Below are 22,824 nucleotides of genomic sequence, written 5' to 3' on the forward strand. Positions count from 1 at the left end.
ACAAACCCTGAAAAATAAAATAAAATAAAAAACAGAGAAAGGGGCAAAGATAGAAGAAAATCAGGCTTCTCCTCTGCTTTTATAACAGCAACTGAGTACTGAACACAATAACAACACACAAATGCACTAAGTGTTTATTTATTAGAAAAAGTGCCATTTTTTGATTGCTTTTGTAGTAGCTATAATGCTTGTCAGTATTTTCAATTTTTAATTTTTAAAATCTCCAAATACTGTGAATTGTCTAAGGCCAGATCGATTCTCTTTGCATTCTTTAAGTACACAAGTGCAGATGTGAACTGACCAATGCAATTAAAGCACACAGTCCCATTGAAGGCCGGACTTACCATTGGGCTAGACTGGGCTCCAGCCCATAGGCCCCACCCAGTAGGGGGCCCACCTTTACAAATATAACGTATGTCAGCTAATTAAAATCTTTCAGAAAGAAGGATGGATTGTCAAATATTGTAAGAAAGTGACAAATGCTCACTGAAAATTACAGATGGTCAGGATGTACGTGAGTGTGAGGAGGTAATTACCATAAGCAAAAATAATTTTGGAATTTACAAAGACACGTGGCCAAAAACATGACAAAGTGCTCCGTTCACAGAAGGAAAAACTTGAGGCGGTTTACTGTACGTCTCTCTCTCTATCCTCTTCGACATACCCTATTCAAAATTTTGAAATATTATCATAGTAATATATCGTCCTTGCAAATACTATAACAACCTAAACACCAACTAACATAGCCTAGTCAGTTTGTATCAGAGATTAGAAACAAACAGTTCAAGAAATGAAAACCCAAAACAAATGGATATTTCTGCTGAACATAATAGAAGACAGGAACAACCTTTTTTTTTTCATTAAACCAAAGACAAAAGAATTTCCAGGATTACCTCTTGCTGTTGCCTGAATTCTGTCAATGCCCCCGTGCATTATTATTAGTTCACCAGTCAGTAACTGCATGCAGCTGATGCGCCAGATATATTTTGAAATTTGTTTCCAATTTTATTAGCTAATTTGAAAGAAAATGTTCCCTGTGTGCTTAAAATGTTACATAAAAGTGTTTAAAATTAAGTGTGGGCGAATGACATGGGGGATAGTATTGCACTACAAATAACTATTATCCATCAGTCAGACTGTAAAATTTCCATCATGGGCTGAGTTTCCCAATAACGTTTCAACTAAAACCTTTAAGGTCATAATTAGTGCTGCAACTAACGATTATTAGAATGATTATTCGACTATTCGGCAATTATTGCAACGATTAATCATTAGCTCTTAACCAAATTATTCAGCTTGTGCCCAACTTAAAGGTTGTATTAAACGTGCTTACTAACAATAAAGAGGACAAAATTATCTTTGAAAAATACCTCTAAATGACATTCACTGAATTAAAGGGGAAAAAATACTTTTTATTAAATTTAATTCAGTAAAGAAATTCACTGCAAAAAATCCTATTGTTATCAAGAGTTTTTGTCTTGTTTTCCATTTAAAATTGTCTAAGAGCCATCACATTATAATCTAGCTGCAGCAAGCGTGCGCGCTCGAGGGACGAGTGTTCCCGCGACATAGGGTGCATCAGCCTGGTGCAGTTTCAATCTCTCCCACTTAGATCGGGACATTCGCGCAACTCATAGCTGCTTCCGTATTATTTGAACTTTAATAAAGCTATAACGCATTAAATATAACTGCACTAAAGATGTAACGCCAGGGAGTTTCCTTTAAAAATACTCCACACGCAAGTTTTGCTTCAGCGGAGTGGCAGCACCGGTTCCACTTATTCCACAACGAGAGTGCTTCTGTATTTACTTATTTTGTATTTTTGCATTATAATTCCCTCATACTTTGCGATCTACATCACCTGAAGCTGTTTGGAAAGTTTAGAGTGCATCTGGACTGTGAGCTGTGTAATTCTTCCTTTCCTCAGTCAGCAGTGCTGCTCTCGCCCATCATCAGAGTTTAATCTGATCTCATGCTACGTTAAATGAGATCAAACGACTATTCGACAAAGAACATTTTTCTCATCAATTTTTTATTGTCGACATTGTTGATAACATCGACTGACTGTTTTAGCACTAGTCATAATGTCATATGTTTTGCTTGAACTGGCACAAATATCGCTCGCTATTCATTCTTCATATAAGTTCTTTGTTTCAGGAGCTGTCCAGTCCAAAGGTGCTCAACTAACAGGCTGAAACTTTTTCCAAAATGTACAGTATGTTTCTTTAACAGGAAAATAGCACAGAAACACTGTAATATTATGTAATCTTATCAGGGTGCTGAAAGGTATTAAATATTAATGAATGTCATAAAAGAAATTGGGCCCTATTTTAAGAGTGCTAGCGCTAAGTGCAGCACCATGCTTTAAGTCATAAGCGCAAAGTCAGTGGGCATGACTATGAAGTTTTGGTATTTTCATGCAAGCATGCGCTAAGACTAGGCGCAAATGGGTTTGGGGAAATCGCCAATGCAAGGTGTAAATGGGCTGGGTCAAGTGCAATTGAATTCTGAGGTTCTTCTCTGGTTATTCCACAGTCTGCGTCCTATCATATAGTCCATTCCCTCAAGCACCAGCAATATAACCAGACAACACATTCATAAGAAATTGGTAGTATAAATGGACTGTATGCAATGAATTTGAAGAATTGAAAATTGCGTTCCTTTGTTCATGAATTGTGTCCTTGATGAATGCTAGGGATATTTCTATGGCAGTCACACGCTCCTTTTATATGCATGGAAAATGCATATTGATTCTAGTCGCACTTGACTATAAGACACACCGGCATTGTTGAGAGAAAAAACCCCACAGTCTCATCTGTGTAGAAGTTGCACTGACAGAGATTGCATTTGGCAGGCACCGGGAATCAGGAGCAGCCACCTGACTTCTAATGTGCTCTGTGAAGATTACAGTACCTCAGAATCTACAAATTGTATCACAGTGTTTTTCGGCTTGTTATAAAGGGAGAGTTTGCTTTATATTTCATGAAAGAAACGCGACAAGTATGCCAGATCTGTTTATAACATCTGTAACTCTATGCTGTGCATTATAAATAAACAGCTTAATATGCCTCCTGTGTTCTATTCATTCATTAACATCAGCGACTGTTTATCTATGGATATTTCTGATATTTGAAACCCTCTTTGCAATGTATTAATTATCCAATTCACTGACTGAATGATTGACTGGGAGTGAGAGATGCTTTGCAGAAGCAACGGCAGAAAACACATCGTTAGAGATCTTTTATGTTATTATAAGAAGTGTAAAAATACTGCCGCCATAGTCTAGGTCATTAATGGGAAACACTGGCGTGTGTTTGACCAGCCGGCATCAGTTACATAGAAATTATGTATGTAAGTGGCTATGGACTATAAGTCGCAGGACCTTTCAGATGATGAAATTTTTTTTTTAACTTATATTCCGGAAAATACAATACACTTTGATTAATTATAGGGAATGTATTATTAATAATTTTCATCTAATGACACACAGATCATGGCCAGGATTAATAGTGATTGTATCATCATGCACTTCACTTCTATTTTCATTTTGAACAATGAAATTCATTTTTTGAAACACAAAAAAATTAAACCAAAAATATTTCTAAATTCAAATTACACTTCAAACGAAACAAAAATATAATCAAAATAACGAAATGGTAAAAAAAAATCATACCAAATCCATGCTCCAAATAAAAAGCCATGGTCTATTTTTATCCATCGTTATGTCTATTTTTATTTTTTTTCCCCTGATAATTATATAGATGTATGCCATTCCATTTACATATGTACATTTAAAAATATAGTGAGGTGCGGGATAAGAAAAACCTAGAGTGGAGTTCTAGCAGAGTGATTACAGAATATTTTTGATGTCACTCATACTATGCTTTTGTTCTCTCTGTGTTTGTAACTAGAGCCTGAAGCACTCAGCGCTATGCTTAAATGGTTCTCTCTGAAATACCTTACATTTTTCTTTCCAAAATGGTAGTGCAATATTTTATGGTATAGGTAGAGCCCCAACAAAGAATCCAGCCCAGGGGCCCCCGCCACCCTAAGTCTGGCCCTGGTCCCATTATGCATACTTATTGTGCATTCTTGCATTACTGTGATGGTAGCAAACCTCACTTCTCAACTGGGAGATAGACTTGCCTTCAAATGTCTACCATTAAACTGGAGACATTTTTGTTTAGGTAGTTAGTTATAAACATGTCGACACTTTAACTTTCTCTTCCTTCCAAGCTCAGCAGAGACTTTTTAGGTGCTTCTCAATGCTAAGAATGCAGAGAATGGACTTGCATTTTTATGAAGAACGGTCTTGCCAAGCTACCTTCAATGAATGAACTCGGAAGGACATGAGTATGTAGAACGCATCTATTGCGATCTTTGAGATGTGCTGTGATCTTCCTGTTGCGCAATTGCCCGTCCCAGCACATTTGTAGCTAGTGAGAAAACTACTGGCATTGTCACACACCAGAGACATCACACCAATGAGGTTTTGCAGGACTAGTCACTTGTTAAAATAATAAAGTCCATTAACACTTGTTTTCCCCATGTGTTTATTACTTTATTCAAATGATGCCCAACAAAACAACAAATGTTGATGGCGAATCTCACGAGCCATCAGTCTTTCCAAGCTTACAGCAGGAAACTCTTGAGGGAAAACACAATGATATATGTCCTTTGTCTGCCACTGTAGTGGCGCTATGACTTCTAGGGCTTCAAATGAGTTTTGCTCACAAGTCACCATCCGATGCATCCTCAAATTCTGGCCTGATCAAGAACACATCCGGGTAATTTTATTAATTTTATGATGTTGAACGAGTCCACAAGAATTGAAAAACACATAAGAATGCACATTGAGAAACAGCCTTTTCAAACTGTTTCTTGCCATGACAGTAGTTGACCTGAAAGAGAAAACTGATGGTAGAAGAAACATTTGTATACGAATGCCCAATATAGTGCCCATTGTGGCAGCACTGAAAATGCAATGCATTTTTTTTTCTACCCAATTTGGAATGCCCAATTCCCAATGCACTCTAAGTCATCGTGGTGGCGTAGTGATTCGCCTCAATCCGGGTGGCAGAGGATGAATCTCAGTTGCCTCAGCGTCCGAGACATTAATCTGCGCATTTTATCACATGGCTTGTTGAGCGTGTTACCACGGAGACATAGCGCATGTGGAGGCTTCACGCTATCTCTGCATCCATGCTCAACTCACCACGCGAGAGCGAACCACATTATAGCGACCACAAGGAGGTTACCCCATGTGACTCTACCCTCCCTTGCAACTGGGACAATTTGGTTGCTCAGGAGACCTGGCTGGAGTCACTCAGCACACTCTGGATTCGAACTCTCGACTCCAGGGGTGGTAGTCAGCATCTTTATTCGCTGAGCTACCCAGGCCACCAAATGCTGTGGATATTTGTGTTATGAATATTCTAAGTATTCTGACATATTTCGGGAAGCCATGAGGTATGTAATAGAAGCGTTTGTATTCACATACTTAGAATATGTTTTAGATTTTATTTTCCTGGATCTTTCTTGAATATTAAACATAGTAAATGTCAAGTTTCTTCTTATAAAAGAATTTGGTTACAGTTAGGTTCAGGTGCACACTGGATGATTTTTGCCATGATTTTGCTGTCTGAAACAAATTTTGGGGATTGTAAGAGATTGGCAGTCTTTGTTTAGAGTGACATGCTCATTAATGAATGATTGATTGTCCTTGCACTGAATCTTAGCCTCTGGATTTCTGGCAGTGTCAGACATTTTGGATCGCAGCCCTGCAGTGTGACTGTTCCTATAAAGGCTGTCTAATAAAGAACCAATACGAGCACAGCAATGGATGACATAGGTGTGTGTGAGAGAGAAAGAGAGAGCATGACACTGAAAGAGAGAGAGAGAGACACTTGTCTATATCATATGCAGTATAAATATCTCATTATTTAGTTTGCCAGTCATGACAAATGTCTGCTAAGATGTGTATCGCAGAGTCTGATGTAAGCATAAGCGACAGTTTATATGTGATTTGGCTTTTACCCAAGATTACACTGGGGTCATATCGCACTGATCTGTCGAGCCAAAATTGCAAAGGACAGACAAAATCACACAGTGTACATCTGGCTTTAGCAAGACTTTCTGTGTAAGTTTCAGTTCAAGCAGCAGAAAGATGATCTTGAGCTGACATTGACTGACATAGCCACATTTCCCCTTTGTGGAGGCAATATTAAATCAAAACAATAAATAAATATAATTAAAAACAGTCAGCTTGCTTTCTCTGGTGCCATATGCCTCCATAAGACACAAATAAATGGTCAAACACTTGCCAATGGATTAGAAATGTGTACGGGATACTGACAGTCTCCGCAGTTCCATAGTCTGTATTGGTTCCTCATTGTGGAGACGTCTAATAGCTGGCTCACAATCTGAACAATCTGGAATCATTGCAGGCTCAGAGCAGCTTTTCCATTGAATTTCCACTGCTGGGCCTCATGTATTCAGATAGAAGACAAAGGCAGGCCTAACACAGTCGTAAAACCTAACTCAGGCCCACATACCAAGTCAAAAATTTTACTGATAAAAATCGCGCCAAAATCAAACAAAGGGAGTCCAAAACAGACTACAAATCCCATGAAGTCTTGCTCACTAAAGGATCGAACTCTCAACTCCTATTGGATGAGGCACACGACAGAACGCACCTCAACCATGACATCATCAGGAGTAGAAATACCTCTAAAATGCTTCCGGGATTTGCTTCCAGCAACTTTGCTCGCCATGCGTAGACGTAGCTCATCGCTGCTCTCAGGTGTAGCCTCGTGGCACAAGGAAGTAACGTCCAACTTGAAACTGTGGCCATACAATCTCCATCTCGCTGGATGAGTTGAGATTACTCTGTGTTCCACCGAACACTCTAACGGATCCGAAGGAGACCGCCGAGCAATCCGCATCTTCATCCATTTGCCTGCAGAAGTGAAGAGAGAAAAGATTTCTCTTCCATCTTCAATCAAGTCGACGTCGCTGATTTCTCCGCCAGCCTGCCGAGAATCAGCAGCCGTACCGCCCGCCGACAGAGTGAGGAAACGGCCTCCCGTCATCACCCAAGCCTCCAGGAACCGAGTCGGAGTTAAAGGATGGATGAACACACATTCTATGTCCTCATGTGATTCAAGTAAGAGGTTTACGTCTGGGCAGAGATAGAATATTATAGTGTGTTATTCTTGTGTATCAAGGTTATTGCTTGTACAGTATACGGACCGCCATGTCCACTCATTGCTAATACTCAGGGTATTAATTATCACGAATGAGATTTGCTGTATTGTAGTCCAACCACATTGGACTGTTGTGCATTTCCGCCATCGCGGGTGAGACCGGCAAACTGAGTTTATCCATTAAAGAATCAAAGACCACGGGACGGTTTACGAGCCATCCACTGCGTCTCTGAGTGATAAACTAACAGCTGCTTTCTCTCCCACGATCGCGAAACCGGCTTTGGGGCCATCACTTAATTCTCTCTCTCTCGTACTAACCACACACACACACACGCGACCCCTCACAAACATTCTCGCACACATTTTTGGCTAGTAGATAGCTTCGTGATAAAGCTCAGCTTTGTCCCTAAGCTATCGTACAAGCGGATACATGCGGTAACTGGTAGACGCCATTGACTGGTTTCTCTCCGCCCACATTCACGCCGGAAGTCTCGCGTGACATACTCTCCACGAGAGTCACGTCCGCCATTTTGTGCGCGTCCCTCCTTACACACACACACTCGCTCTCACACACACACCCTCATGTGTTATAGGATTATTTTGATTTCCATATCTAATTATATAACTGTTTAGTTTGTAGTTGTAAGTCGGAAGTTTATTGACTGCATTGCATTAATTATTAATTGATATTACTGCATAAATAAACTTTGTTATATTACAAAGAGAAGTGTTTTGGTTTGTTTTGCATACACCTGTGTCATGCTGACGGGATGTCAGTGCTTGGATTCAAGCCTTCATTCATTGTTTTTTTCCCGAAAATCGATATTCTTCGGATGTCGATTTTCCTAAGAAAACAATCTAATATTGATACTGTTATACTATCTGGTTATTAGTCCCTGATTCCAGGGTGGTGCCCCATCAATATTAATCCTTATTAATATTCAATTGATTTTTGATCATTGATAATTATCTTTGATGATTGTTGAATTTGAATGATCAATAAGCTAGTGTTAATTTTAATTAATGTTTCATCGATGTTAATGATTAGTGATTATCTTTGATAATTGCTGATTTAAAGGATTAAAAAAGCTAACATTGATTCTCATCAATGTTCTATTGAGTTTAATAATTAATAATTGTCTTTGATAATTATTAATTATTGCTAATAACCAAACCCGATCCTAAACGTAGCGCACTACATTTACTGGAGCCCCATATGAGGTTTTAATGAGTTAGATTCAATTAATTAATTTAAATATTAATTAATAACTAAAGAAATAATTATGAATTATTTCTGATAGTAACACTGATCTATACAACCAGTAAAGCCCTACACCACTATAAACAGTACACTATGCAACCCTGTCTCCTTGACTCACATCAATATGAGGATTCGGTCCTTTTCACCCATGTGCGCTGATGTGTTCACAGAACAGGTCTATTCTGTGAGCATAAGGGTCTGTGAGCAGGCTTGCCTCAGATTTCTGTTAAATATGCTATCATTGATTGAGTTGTACGTGGATTGAGCAGTGCCACCCTGGAGGGCAAAGCCCACATCACAACTGCACCCAGCTGGCAACAGCCAATGACACAATCTACGGAGCATGAGGTAAGAGTTTGGCTCAGAGATGAGGACAGTATAACAGTATGCATGGCTAGTGTGGAATTTTTCATTTTTGTGTACATTTCATTTCAGTGAAACACAGCTGAACTGAATTGTCCATTGTTTTCCAGTAGTGGCAAATATTTTCCAAATGTTCATCAAAGACTTGTTTGCCAACTGTCCATTGTCCCCAAAGGTTTGCTGCAAGTTCACCAAGATCACAGGTTTGCCATAACTGTGTTAAGTAGTGGCAACAGGGTTGGGAGGGTTACTTTTGAAATGTATTCCTCTGCAGATTACAGAATACATGCTGTAAAATGTAATTTGTAACGTATTCCGTTAGATTACTCAAGGTCAGTAATGTATTCTAAATACTTTGGATTACTTCTTCAGCACTGGTAGATTTTTTTTCACTTGTTTTGACTATAAAAACTCTGCCAGTACAGTAAGACAAAAAACCTAAATATCTTATGCAGTGTTGTTTCTAAAACAAGATGAATCAAATTGATCTTGTTTTAAGGATTTTTTGATATTTTTACAGGAAAACAAAGCAAAAATTATCGTATTAAGAATAAGATTTTTGCACTAATATCAAAGGTCTTACAAGAAAAAAAGAAATTATGATCCAACGTGAATTCTTTTATAAAAAAATATGATCGTGTCTGGTAACGTGCATGTGCAATGGCTAGAAATAGCATTTTATCTTAGCGTAAAGCTGACAATTTACACAAGGTTTATTTCTATTTCTTCTACTCCAAACTTACTTCAAACTTACTTCTCTGTCTGCTCGTATGAATGTAACACATCATAAGAAAGTGTTTCACCGCTGTTCAAATGCACTTTGGATCACATCATTTATATGTATAAATGTTTTCCATCTGAAAGGACTAAATATTAAATGAAACAAATGACAATAAAATGCAAAGTAATCTCTTCAGTAATCAAAATACTTTTTGAATGTAACTATTCTAATTACCAATTATTTTATTTGTAACTGTAGTGGAATACAGATATTTATATTTTGTATTTTAAATACGTAATCCCGTTACATGTATTTCATTACTCCCCAACCCTGAGAGGCAAATACAGTATTTGCCAGAAGATCACCAAATAACCATTTGCCAGTAGTGGAAGACATTTGCCAAAAGTTTGCCAAAGAACTGTTTGCCAGTAGTGGCAGATATTTGACGGGTTCACCAAACTGTTTGCAAGAAATGGAAGATATTTTCCAAATATTCACCAACAAACTTTTTTCCAGTAGTGGCAGATATTTTCCAAATATTTACCAAAAAACTGTGTGCCAGTCGTGGCAGATGTTTGCCAAAGGTTCACCAAACTGTTTGCCAGTAGTGGCAGATACTTGCCAAAAGTTCACCAAAGTCCGGGTTCCCAGTAGTGGTAGATATTTGACAGGTTCGCCAAACTGTTTCCCATAAATGGAAGATACTGTATTTGCCAAAGGTTCACCGCTGAACTGTTTGCCAGTAGTTGGAGATATTTACCAGATATTCACCAATAGTAATATTAATGATTAATCGAAAATAGATTAATTGTCATTAATAATTTGATCGATTAAGCTTATCGATCATCGATTAATTAATTTCAGGACAAATGCGCAGTAATCTTAACAGCAGACATTGATAAGACTGTATATACAGTCACCCGCCACTAGAGGGTGCTTGCGTGCTGCCTGTCAAATATGATCCAAATCATAGAAGAAGCCACAGCCACACAGATCATGAAGCGGGCTCAATGTAAACAGTGTTGGATCGTTTCTCTATTAATGAACATTAATGTTTTCTACACACACTGTGATAGTGTGTTAAAGTACAACAAGACAAGCACTATTGATCTCCTTGGTTCATCCCAACCTACAATTACTTCAGTGATCACTGGGAAAGCACGAATGTAGGCTACATTCAGCTGCAAACTGATCTCACTGTGAGATCAGAAAGATTAGGTTAATTTTCTTTAGCTAAAATTGGTGTATACTTACCGAAATTCATTATACTGCCACCTGTGGCCAAAGCGGTATGTGTTGTTGGGCGTATGGGCACGTGTAAGCTCCATTTTCTGGGTGTATTGTCCACGCAGGGGCGCCAAAAGCAAGACGTGAAGCGAGTTGTTTTCAGCTGTACAGCCATTAATACAGTGAAGAGAAATGCCTGTTTTATAAAGTCTACCACCCAAACCCTAACCATTAGTGCAGCAACAATGTAATGCTAGAGGTGAAAATGCAATGTCTGAATTGTGCTTGTCACTGATTATGTAATTGTGATCACTCCCTGGTCTTGACATGGGATCCAAACCCTGGTCTCCCCCACTGCTGAAGTGACATGCTTCCAGATGCAACGTGTTTCTGGGTGCACCACAGGGGTAAGCAACTGAATTTAAACCGATGCAAACATATCTGATAAGAGATGCTGGCAATCCGTGAGTCGGCATAGTGTCACCGATCCTAGCGTACCGGAATTATCGGAAACAATATGCCGACCTACCGTGTGATCATGTTGTCAGCTGACATCACACTATCACCAGAGAAGCAGTAGCTTATGTTATGTACTGTGTTTAAGCAACGTGTTATGATTTGACTTTATTTCTAATAAAAAAATAAGTCCAAAGATCCGAAATATCCCACAATCCACAACGTGAAGTTTTAATGAACTCAAATATGTAAACAAGATATATATCTTAAGTATCTTTAGATAGAAGTTACTTCTAACAGTATTTCATTAACAGTAATTAAACAATTTACAAATCCGAACTAAACATAGCCTAAATGTATTTAAATACACTGAACTAAGAATATTTTAAGAGGAAAATGCCAATATTTGCATTTCTTAAGTGTATTCATTTAAATTATATTTAAACAATAGGCTACATGCACATATTATTAGGAGTCCTCCACGTGCGTTTTGCGATATTAACGTTAACGATTAATCAATTAATTGATTGTTAATTTCCACAACAATCGATTATAAAAATGTCTGAAAATTGACATCCCTATTCACCAAAGAACTTTTTTGCCTGTAGTGCCATATATTTGCCAAATATTCTCCAAAGAACTGTTTGCCAGTGGCGATTTTAGGGGGTGGCTTGACCCCAGAACTGATTGGTAGTTCATCATGTTCATCAACAAAAGTACGAAGAACCAGTAGAAACACCTGTCAATCAAAGATGACATCTCAGGTCATTTGTTGATGTAGAGCCACACTGACCCTGGGTCAGTTTTATATTTCTGACCATTATAGTAGTGGTGGAACTGAAGCTGTGTGAGCTGATCTTTGATCAGTGGGGAGAGGGGCAGGCCGCGGGTGGGCAGGCAGATGCCGCAGGTCGCGGGCAGCGGGCGCCAGGTCTGGAGTATAATGGTCGGTCAGAAGCACGAAGCTGACACGAGCTAGCATCTACCTCCAACTTCCAATGAGTTGACGACGTCGATTTGTGGTCAAAAAGAAAGCTGTTATTTGAGAGGTATGTTCATCTAATCTAACGTTTAATTTATCCTGAATTTCCATGTGAATGTGAAAATATTTTTTCATTGTTACAGTAGCTAGGTTAAAGAGTAAGCTAGACCCTACACCACATTCAGCATGTTATCTTTATATTGACATGAAATATGAAATGCCATGTTTTCTGATTTAATGACGGAGGTGTGTAAAGTGTTTTACAGATGTATATGTTCAATAGCTAAAGTTATATACAGTGGTGTGAAAAAGTGTTTGCCCCCTTCCTGATTTCTTATTTTTTTGCATGTTTGTCACACTTAAATGTTTCAGATCATCAAACAAGTTTAAATATTAGTCAAAGATAACACAAGTAAACACAAAATGCAGTTTTTAAATGAAGGTTGTTATTATTAAGGGAAAACAAAATCCAAACCTACATGGCCCTGTGTGAAAAAGTGTTTGCCACACCTGTTAAAACATAACTTAACTGTGGTTTATCACACCTGAGTTCAATTTCTCTAGCCACACCCAGGCCTGATTACTGCCACACCTGTTCTCAATCAAGAAATCACTTAAATCGGACCTGCCTGACAAAGTGAAGTAGACCAAAAGATCTTCAAAAGCTAGACATCATGCCGAGATCCAAAGAAATTCAGGAACAAATGAGAAAGAAAGTAATTGAGATCTATCAGTCTGGAAAAGGTTATAAAGCCATTTCTAAAGCTTTGGGACTCTAGAGAACCACAGTGAGAGCCATTATCCACAAATGGCGAAAACATGGAACAGTGGTGAACCTTCCCAGGAGTGGCCGGCCAACCAAAATTATCCCAAGAGCGCAGCGACGACTCATCCAAGAGGTCACAAAAGACCCCACAACAACATCCAAAGAACTGCAGGCCTCACTTGCCTCAGTTAAGGTCAGTGTTCATGACTCCACCATAAGAAAGAGACTGGGCAAAAATGGCCTGCATGGCAGAGTTCCAAGACGAAAACCACTGCTGAGCAAAAAGATCATTAAGGCTTGTCTCATTTTTGCCAGAAAACATCTTGATGATCCCCAAGACTTTTGGGAAAATACTCTGTGGACTGACGAGACAAAAGCTGAACTTTTTGGAAGGTGTGTGTCCCATTACATCTGGCGTAAAAGTAACACCGCATTTCAGAAAAAGAACATCATACCAACAGTAAAATATGGTGGTGGTAGTGTGATGGTCTGGGGCTGTTTTGCTGCTTCAGGACCTGGAAGACTTGCTGTGATAAATGGAACCATGAATTCTGCTGTCTACCAAAAAATCCTGAAGGAGAATGTCCGGCCATCTGTTCGTGACCTCAAGCTGAAGCGAACTTGGGTTCTGCAGCAGGACAATGATCCAAAACGCACCAGCAAGTCCACCTCTGAATGGCTGAAGAAAAACAAAATGAAGACTTTGGAGTGGCCTAGTCAAAGTCCTGACCTGAATCCTATTGAGATGCTGTGGCATGACCTTAAAAAGGCAGTTCATGCTCGAAAACCCTCCAATGTGGCTGAATTACAACAATTCTGCAAAGATGAGTGGGCCAAAATTCCTCCACAGCGCTGTAAAAGACTCAATGCAAGTTATCACAAACGCTTGATTGCAGTTGTTGCTGCTAAGGGTGGCCCAACCAGTTATTAGGTTTAGGGGGCAAACACTTTTTCACACAGGGCCATGTAGGTTTGGATTTTGTTTTCCCTTAATAATAACTACCTTCATTTAAAAACTGCATTTTGTGTTTACTTGTGTTATCTTTGACTAATATTTAAACTTGTTTGATGATCTGAAATATTTAAGTGTGACAAACATGCAAAGAAATAAGAAATCAGGAAGGGGGCAAACACTTTTTCACACCACTGTATATGGCTAACCTGTGTGTGAAATGGAAGGGTTTGTGCTGTGACTGTACTTTACATGAGTTATTTATGAGCTCTTTATGTGTATTATTGGTCAGTCAGACCAATAAAATCTTCAAAGTTTTTATACCTTATTTGACATTTTAAATATGCAGAGGCAGGGCAAATTGCACTTAAATGCCGCAAATGATTTGACTAACTATTTTATTTGGTAATATTCAAAGTAATTGAAGCTAACTAAATTGAAAATAAACCTGAGTAGTAAATACACTGTAAATAGAGTTTTTTTTTTTTTTTTACTGTGTACAGAGCTCAATCTGCAGTTTTGGGGTTTCCAGACAGACACCTATAAGCCCTTGTAGCCAGTTTCACACACTGATTTGTACCCAATTTAACAATATTTCTGCAGGACAGTGCAGTTATAGCTAATAAATGAATGAATAATTGATTGAATGATTGATTGAATTGTGCCTCAATCAGTTATCACCTGTACTTGTATCTTTATATGATTATACACTATACCTGATGTTATACGCAGATTAATTCTCTACAATGAGAATAGCTCTTAAAAATGTGTAACTGACTTTTCCTAAACAATAACTGATTTAAAAATGGATGTTATGTTAAAATAACCAGAGATTCCCAGAAACTGTAATAGGTTGAAATAGAACAGGAATAGAAAAATGTCAAATGTCAAAACAACAGTCTGATATTGAATACAAACAATTCAGTGAATGCTAACATGAGTTTAAGAATTCATTTATTCTACATGTGTAGATGTTGAAGCAAAGGAATGCGATATTTAAACATTTTGATCATTTGCCATTCATAAAATTTCTCCCGGTATCGCCACCCCACACTAGGTCTGTGCCACATCTTGGCCACCCCAAGATAGTCAACAAAGAATCAGTCAAAGTAGTATCAAAGACTATGGAGGCTTCAGTAGTAAATGCAGAATATAGGTTTATTGTAGAGTTAGGTCCAATATACCACAACACACCGAGTTGAGTCTCAAGAGCAACTGAACTGAAGCTATGGGGCTTGATCTTTAATAGTCTAGTTGCCCCTCTTTCTTATTGTTGCTTTCTTAGATTGACATATTTCTAAAAACTGTCCGCATCATTATATTGTTGCTTTCTTAGATTTACGTATTTCTAAAAACTGTCTGCGTCATCATAATCACACCATTGTTTTCCCACTATCGTTGATCAGCCTCATATCTATTTTAATAAAGTGGGGGTTGGAGGATGTGCGTGGGTTACTCCCCGCCTCTTACGTAGTCAACCCCCCTTATATTCCTTCTATCATTTTTCACTGTTCTCCATTCATTCTGGGTCATATGAGGCTATGCATGAGTTCATTGGGTTATGTGAGGTTAAAATGATCACGTGAGTATACACTTTTGGTTCAGCTTTCTCTCCCACAGGGTCTTCCAATATCCACAGGATCCACCTAAATGTATGTTTTCTGTGTGAATGCTAATGCTAGTGCCTTTGCCATAGTATTGCACCTGTTACCCCAGTATGCCAGCCTTTGCCACAGTAGGACCTGAAAATATTTATAGAAGATCGTGAAAAATGTTTTTATACTTGTTTTTAAATAAAGACTTCCTACCAGCCATAATTCATGTCCGAGTCGTCTTCATTATGTCTTTCAGTATCAGCTAACCTCATGTGCTTTACATGCCACAACGCCACCTGCAGGTGTTCACCTAAACAGTCCAATAGTGTCTGACTCTGCTTCACTTAAGATGAACAAATCTCAAACACCCACACAGATCAGATTTTTCTGCCATGTGATGAGAGCTTGTTGATTATGAAAGCGATAATTTATTTTTGATCATTTTTATTTTATTTCAGTTCGTTTTTTAATAACTGCTGTTAGTTTAGTTTAGTTTTAGTTTTTCATTTATTTTAAAATATTTATTTTATTTCAGTTTACGAAAATGTTTTTTAATCAATAGTTTTCATTTCTGTTTCTGTTTTAGTTTACAGAAATAACCTTGGTTGCCACTAGTGGCAGATATTTGACAGGTTTGCCAAACTGTGTGTTAGAAATGGATGATATTTGCCAAAGGTTTGCCACAGAACTTTTTGCCAGTTGTTGCAGATATTTGCCAAATATTTAACATAGAACTGTTTGCTAGTAGTGGTAGATATTTGCGAAAGGTTCACCAAGAACTGTTTTCCAGTAGTGCCAGATATTTGCCAAATATTCACAAATGAACTGTTTGCCAGTAGTGGCAGATTCTGTACAATACTGTATGTTCCAAATATTCACCAAAGAACTTTGTGCCAATAGTGGCAGATATTTTCTAAAATGTATCCAAACTGATTGCCAGTAGTGGCAGATATTTGCCAAAGGTTCACCAAATAAATGTTTGCCAAAGCTAAACTTTCCATTGTTGCCAAAGGTTTGCAGCGTGCTCACTGCTAGTGGTTAAGGGCTGCAAACTTCTGACAGCTATTTGCGGCAAGATGCTACAGATTTGCCACCAAATAACTAAGTTTTCACATTCATAAATTAACCGTACAAGGGTATCTGTAATTTGGCTGATCAAGTCCCTCAACACTAATACTGCATTTCAAAATATCACGACTTTATTACAAATCATGTCTTTGTTTGACAGAAGAACAGTGATGTGTTCCTTAGTGGTTCTGCAGTCCAGATTGTCCTCATCATGTGAAGCAAGCATAGTGCTCAGTGTGTATGTGTGAGCAGGGAATGGTCAGCAATAGATGCATGCTGGAGTGAAATGAGTGTTCATGTGAGCTCTGCTGGAGGAATAATAATCACAGCACTATTGATCCCTGGATAACACACAGACACACCTGATGAGATGAGATAAAATGAGAGAGAAAAACAGCAGAGAGGAGAAATGAAGACTAGATGATCGAGATGCATATAACAGATTATGAAGTGTTCCAGATGTTTATATGTAAAACATACATGTAAACTGAAATGCAAAAGAATGCTGGTAGAGTGAGAGATGGATATAACAAGATTGAGGATGAGAAATGGAGTTACAGTTAATCATAACAAAAGTAAAAGAAACCTTGGGGGGAAGAGGGATGGGAGATGGTAGAGAAATGTGAGAGGACAGAAAATTCTATAAAACTAAAGGAAAAGGCTGACATTGGAAGGCTTTTTTTCAATTCAAACAGGTAACTGTTTTTCTATGCCAGGTTACATACATACTAAACTTTTGTCCATCTTGTTTATTGTACAGTAAACGCTTTTGATGTCCTATATGTCCAAGATTGGAGCTTTACTGTACACTGTAATCCCTAATGCTCAAAATAATTTTTTTGAGTAGGGAAAAATTAAATCATACAAATTATTTAAAAAAAAAAATAAAAAATTAACCTTGATGAGTATTTAGAACTTTTTCTTTTGAGTTCATGAAACCTTTAAGTAACTTGAATTGTTTAATGTTTTGAGTTTGATTAACTTATCTCTTTAAATTTACAGGAACTTAATTTAAACTGAAACTGGGAAGGGGATTTTTATTTCCCAGTATGCCTTACATGGCACTCGACAGGGAGAGTAAATGGTCAAATTAAGTGTTATATAGTGTGTCATTGTGCAAGATAAATTTAAAGGGAGATACTTGTTAGTGTTAAATGTTTTGTTGTGTTTTTTAGAAGAGTTTCTGTCATGTTAAAGTATTTGGGGGTTGCCATTATAGTGAATAGTGGAGACTGAGATTAGCTTCAGAAGAATGAGCCTTATTGCCAAGTATGCTTACACATACAAGGAATTTGTCTTGGTGACAGGAGCTTCCAGTGTACAACAATGCAAAAACAATACAAAAACAGCAGCAAGACATAGATAATAATAAAAAAGAAAAAAGAAAAACCAATTATACACATACGTACAGACACACACATACACATACAAATCTAATATAATCTGTTATGTAGGAATGAAATGGCAGAATAGGTTGGTTGTGTTGGATAAATATAAGAAAGACTAAACTGTGTATTGCACATAGTTATTGCTCAATGGGGCAATTTAACTGTTCATGAGATGGATAGCCTGAGGGAAGAAACTGTTCTGGTGCTCAGAGCTCTGAAGTGTCGGCCAGAAGGCAACAGTTCAAAAAGGTAGTGGGCAGGGTGAGTGGGGTCCAGAGTGATTTTTCCAGCCTTTTTCCTCACTCTGGAAGTGTATAGTTCTTGAAGGGGGGGGGGGGGGGCAGGGGGCAACCAATAATCCTCTCAGCAGTCCGAACTGTCCTTTGTAGTCTTCTGATGTCTGATTTTGTAGCTGAACCAAACCAGACAGTTATTGAAGTGCAGAGGACAGATTCAACGACAGCTGAGTAGAACTGTATCAGCAGCGCCTGTGGCAGGTTGAATTTCCTCAGCTGGCGAAGTCAGTACAACCTCTGCTGGGCCTTTTTCACAATGGAGTCAATGTGGGTCTCCCACTTCAGGTCCTGTGAGATGGTAGTGCCCAGGAACCTGAATGACTCCACTGCTGCCACAGTGCTGTTTAGAATGGTGAGGGGGGTCAGTGTTGGGGTGTTTCTCCTAAAGTCCACAATCATCTCCACCGTTTTGAGTGTGTTCATCTCAAGGTTGTTTTGACTGCACCAGACAGCCAGCTGTTTAACGTCCCTTCTGTATGCAGACTCATCGTCATCTCGGATGAGGCCGATGACAGTGGTGTCATCTGCAAACTTCAGGAGCTTGACAGAGGGGTCCTTGGTGATGCAGTCATTGGTGTAGAGGGAGAAGAGTAGTGGGGAGAGCACACATCCCACATTGTACAGGTGCTGGAAGTGAGTTTCCCGTGTCTCACAAGCTGCTGCCTGTCTGTCAGAAAGCTGGTAATCCACTGACAGATAAACATGGGAACAGAGAGGTGTAATTTATTCTGGAGTACAGCTGGGATGATGGTGTTGAAAACCAAACTGAAGTCCACAAAAAGGATCCTTGGTCCCTGGATGTCCCTGGTCTGTCCAGATGTTGCAGGATATGATGCAATACCATGTTGACTGCATCATCCACAGACCTGTTTCCTCGATAAGCAAATTGAAGGGGATCTAGAAAGGGTCCAGTGATGTTCTTCAGGTGGGCCAACACCAGTGTCTCAAATGATTTCATGACCACAGACATCAGGGTGACAGATCTGTAGTCATTAAGTCCTGTGATTTTTGGTTTCTTTGGGATGGGGATGATAGTGGAACATTTGAAGCAGCATGGGACTTCACACTGCTCCAGTGATCTATTGAAGATCTGTGTGAAGATGGGGGCCAGCTGTTTAGCACAGGATCTAAGACATGCAGGTGAAACGCCATCTGGGCCCTGTGCTTTCCATATACTTTTTTGTCGAAAGACACGGCTCACATCATCTTCACAGATCTTAAGTGTAGGTTGAGTAGCAGGAGGGGGGAGGAGGGGGGTTGCAGGAGGTGTTGGTGTTTGTGTGAAGTGAAGGTCAGAGTGGGTGTGGGGTGTGAGATTGGGCCTTTCAAATCTACAGTAGAACACATTCAGGTCGTCAGCCAGTTGTTGGTCCACCACAGGGTTGGGGGCAGGAGTCTTGTAATTCATAAGTTGTTTCATGCCACTCCACACTGATGCAGGGTCGTTAGCTGAAAACTTGTTTTTCAGCTTCTCAGAGTATCTTCTTTTAGCCACTCTGATTCCCTTATTCAGTGTGTTCCTGGCCTGATTGTACAAGACTTTATCCCCAACTCTGTAAGCATTCTCTTTGGCCTGACGAAGCTGCCTGAGTTCCGCTGTAAACCATGGTTTGTCGTTGTTAAATGTTAAATAAGTCCTAGTAGGAATGCACATATCCTCACAGAAACTGATATATGATGTAACATTATCTGTGAGCTCATCCAGATTGGTGTCTGCAGCCTCAAAAACACTCCAATCAGTGCAGTCAAAGCAGGCTTGTAGTTCCAGCTCTGCTTCGTTGGTCCATCTCTTAACAGTCCTTAATACAGGCTTAGCAGATTTTAATTTCTGTCTGTAGGTTGGAAGAAGATGAACCAGACAGTGATCAGATATTCCCAAAGCTGATCTAGGAACAGAGCAATATGCATCCTTTATTATTGTGTAGCAATGATCCAGTATATTTCTGTCTCTGGTGGGGCATGTAATGTGCTGTTTGTATTTGGGCAGTGAGGTTTGCTTTGTTAAAATCCCCAAGAATAATAATAACTGAGTCCGGGTATTGTTGTTCCGTGTCTGTGATTTGATCACTTGAGGACAGGTACAATATTAGATAATTCTACAGTGTATTGGTATACTTGTTGAGCAGTTTAAAGTACCATTAAAATGCATGAGTTAGCTTACTCAATATTTCAAGTTAAGAAAAAAATCAACACGCATGAGTAGTTCAAAATCTGAAAGTTCTGCTTACTTAAACTTGTAATTTATTAACTCAAAAAATGTATGTAACTGATTACCTCACATTTTTTTGAATTCTGCTAACTTATTCAGGTTTACAGTGTAAAAACAAGGCCATCATATTTGTTAGTAACCTGAGTAAATATAATTTTCAGGAATTGGTATCGGTCAAAATGTATATAAAGTTGAAGTCAGAAGTTTACATACACATAGGTTGAAGTCATTAAAACTAATTTTTTAACCACTCCACAGATTTAATATTAGCAAACTATAGTTTTGTCAAGTTGTTTAGGACATTAATGATTTTCTCAACAATTGTTTACAGACAGATGGTTTTACTTTTAATTGACTATATCACAATTCCAGTGGGTCAGAAGTTTACATACACTAAGTTATCTGTGCCTTTAAAAAGCTTGGAAAATTCCAGAAAATTATGTCAAGCCTTTAGACAATTAGCCAATTAGCTTCTGATAGGAGGTATAGTGAATTGGAGTGTACCTGTCGATGTATTTTAAGGCCTACCTTCAAACTTGGTGCCCCTTTGCTTGACATCATGGGAAAATCAAAAGAAATCAGCCAAGACCTCAGAAAACAAATTGTGGACCTCCACAATTCTGGTTCATCATTGGGAGCAATTTCCAAATGCCTGAAGGTACCGCATACATCTGTATAAACAATAGTACGCAAGTATAAACACCATGGGACCATGCAGCCATCATATCGCTCAGGAAGGAGATGCATTCTGTCTCCTAGAGATGAACGTAGTTTGGTGCGAAAAGTGCAAATAAATCCCAGAACAACAGCAAAGGACCTTGTGAAGATGCTGGAGGAAACAGATAGACAAGTATCGATATCCACAGTAAAACGAGTCATATATCGACATAACCTGAAAGGCTGCTCAGCCAGGAAGAAGCCACTGCTCCAAAACTACCATAAACAAGCCAGACTACAGTTTGCAAGTGCACATGGGGGCAAAGATCTTACTTTTTGGAGAAATGTCCTCTGGTCTGATGAAACAAAAATTGAACTGTTTGGCCATAATGACCGATATGTTTGGAGGAAAAAGGGTGAGGCTTACAAGTCGAAGAACACCATCCCAATCGTGAAGCATGGGGCTGGCAGCATCATGTTGTGGGGGTGCTTTGCTGCAGAAGGGACTGGTGCATGTCACAAAATAGATGGCATCATGAGGAAGGAAAATTATGTGGATATATTGTTGCAACATCTTAAGACATCAACAAGGAAGTTAAAGCTCGGTCGCAAATGGGTCTTCCAAATGGACAATGACCACAAGCATACCTTCAAACTTGTGGCAAAATGGCTTAAGGACAACAAAGTCAAGGTATCAGAGTGGCCATCACAAATCCCTGACCTCAATCCGATAGAAAATATGTGGGCAGAACTGAAAATGCATATGCGAGCTAGGAGGCCTACAAACCTGTCTCAGTTACACCAGTTCTGTCTGGAGGAATGCCATTTCGGCATCAAGTGAGAAGGCAGCAACCGGAGTCTGATCATTTGCCACTGACCACATGATATTGATGAAACGCCTAATGTTATCAGAAGAGCTATGGCCCCGAATAAACCCCACCTGATCTATAAGAGATGTCATAACCTTACTTATTCGGTTAGCCAAAATTTTTGACAATATTTTAGCATCTAGCTGGATCAGGGAAATTGGACATTAACTCTTACACTCGCTTGGATATTTGTCCTTTTTAAGAATCAGAATGATCCGGGCTTGCATCATGGTTGGCGGAAGCTTTCCATTCTTTAATGATTCCGTATAAACTTCTAGCAAAAGTGGAGCCAATTCTTTAGCATAAGATCTAAAAAACTCAGTGGTAAAGCCATCTGGTGGAACTATAGAGATCAAGACAGAATTCTCTAAAAGCATTATTAATATCAATGCTGAGGTAAATATTTCACCGGCAGCAAATTTCACTGAGAGAATGGTAGAAAAAGACTCTCTCTGTTTTATATATCTAGCCAGAGGTTTTCCTGCCTTATCCCCCGATTCAAAGTATGACTGTCTTGCCCTGAATAGCCAAAACTCCACCTTCCGTGACAAAATAGTATTATATCTGTATTTCAATCAGGTAAATTTTCTGAGGCCATCAGACAACATTCGGCGCTTCAGCTCTGCCTCGGCACTTTTAATATCCCCTTCCAACTCCACGAGTTCTCGTGCCTCATTTTTGGTGAATGAGGCATACTGTATGATCCAGCCCCTAAGAACCTCCTTAAGTGCCTCCCAAGCCATGCCCACAGAGGATACTGAGGACCAGTTGGTCTCCATATAAACATTGATTTCAGCCTTTAACATTTG

The 22,824-nt window shown here is 39.0% G+C and overlaps 1 pseudogene; it reads left to right on the plus strand.

Annotated features, from left to right (window-relative positions):
- Positions 1 to 22,824, plus strand: part of LOC127410985 (EARP-interacting protein homolog) — a 95,355-nt pseudogene that overhangs the window by 23,181 nt on the left and 49,350 nt on the right.

This window comes from Myxocyprinus asiaticus, chromosome 20, assembly GCF_019703515.2.
Source record: "Myxocyprinus asiaticus isolate MX2 ecotype Aquarium Trade chromosome 20, UBuf_Myxa_2, whole genome shotgun sequence".
NCBI classification, from domain to species: domain Eukaryota; kingdom Metazoa; phylum Chordata; class Actinopteri; order Cypriniformes; family Catostomidae; genus Myxocyprinus; species Myxocyprinus asiaticus.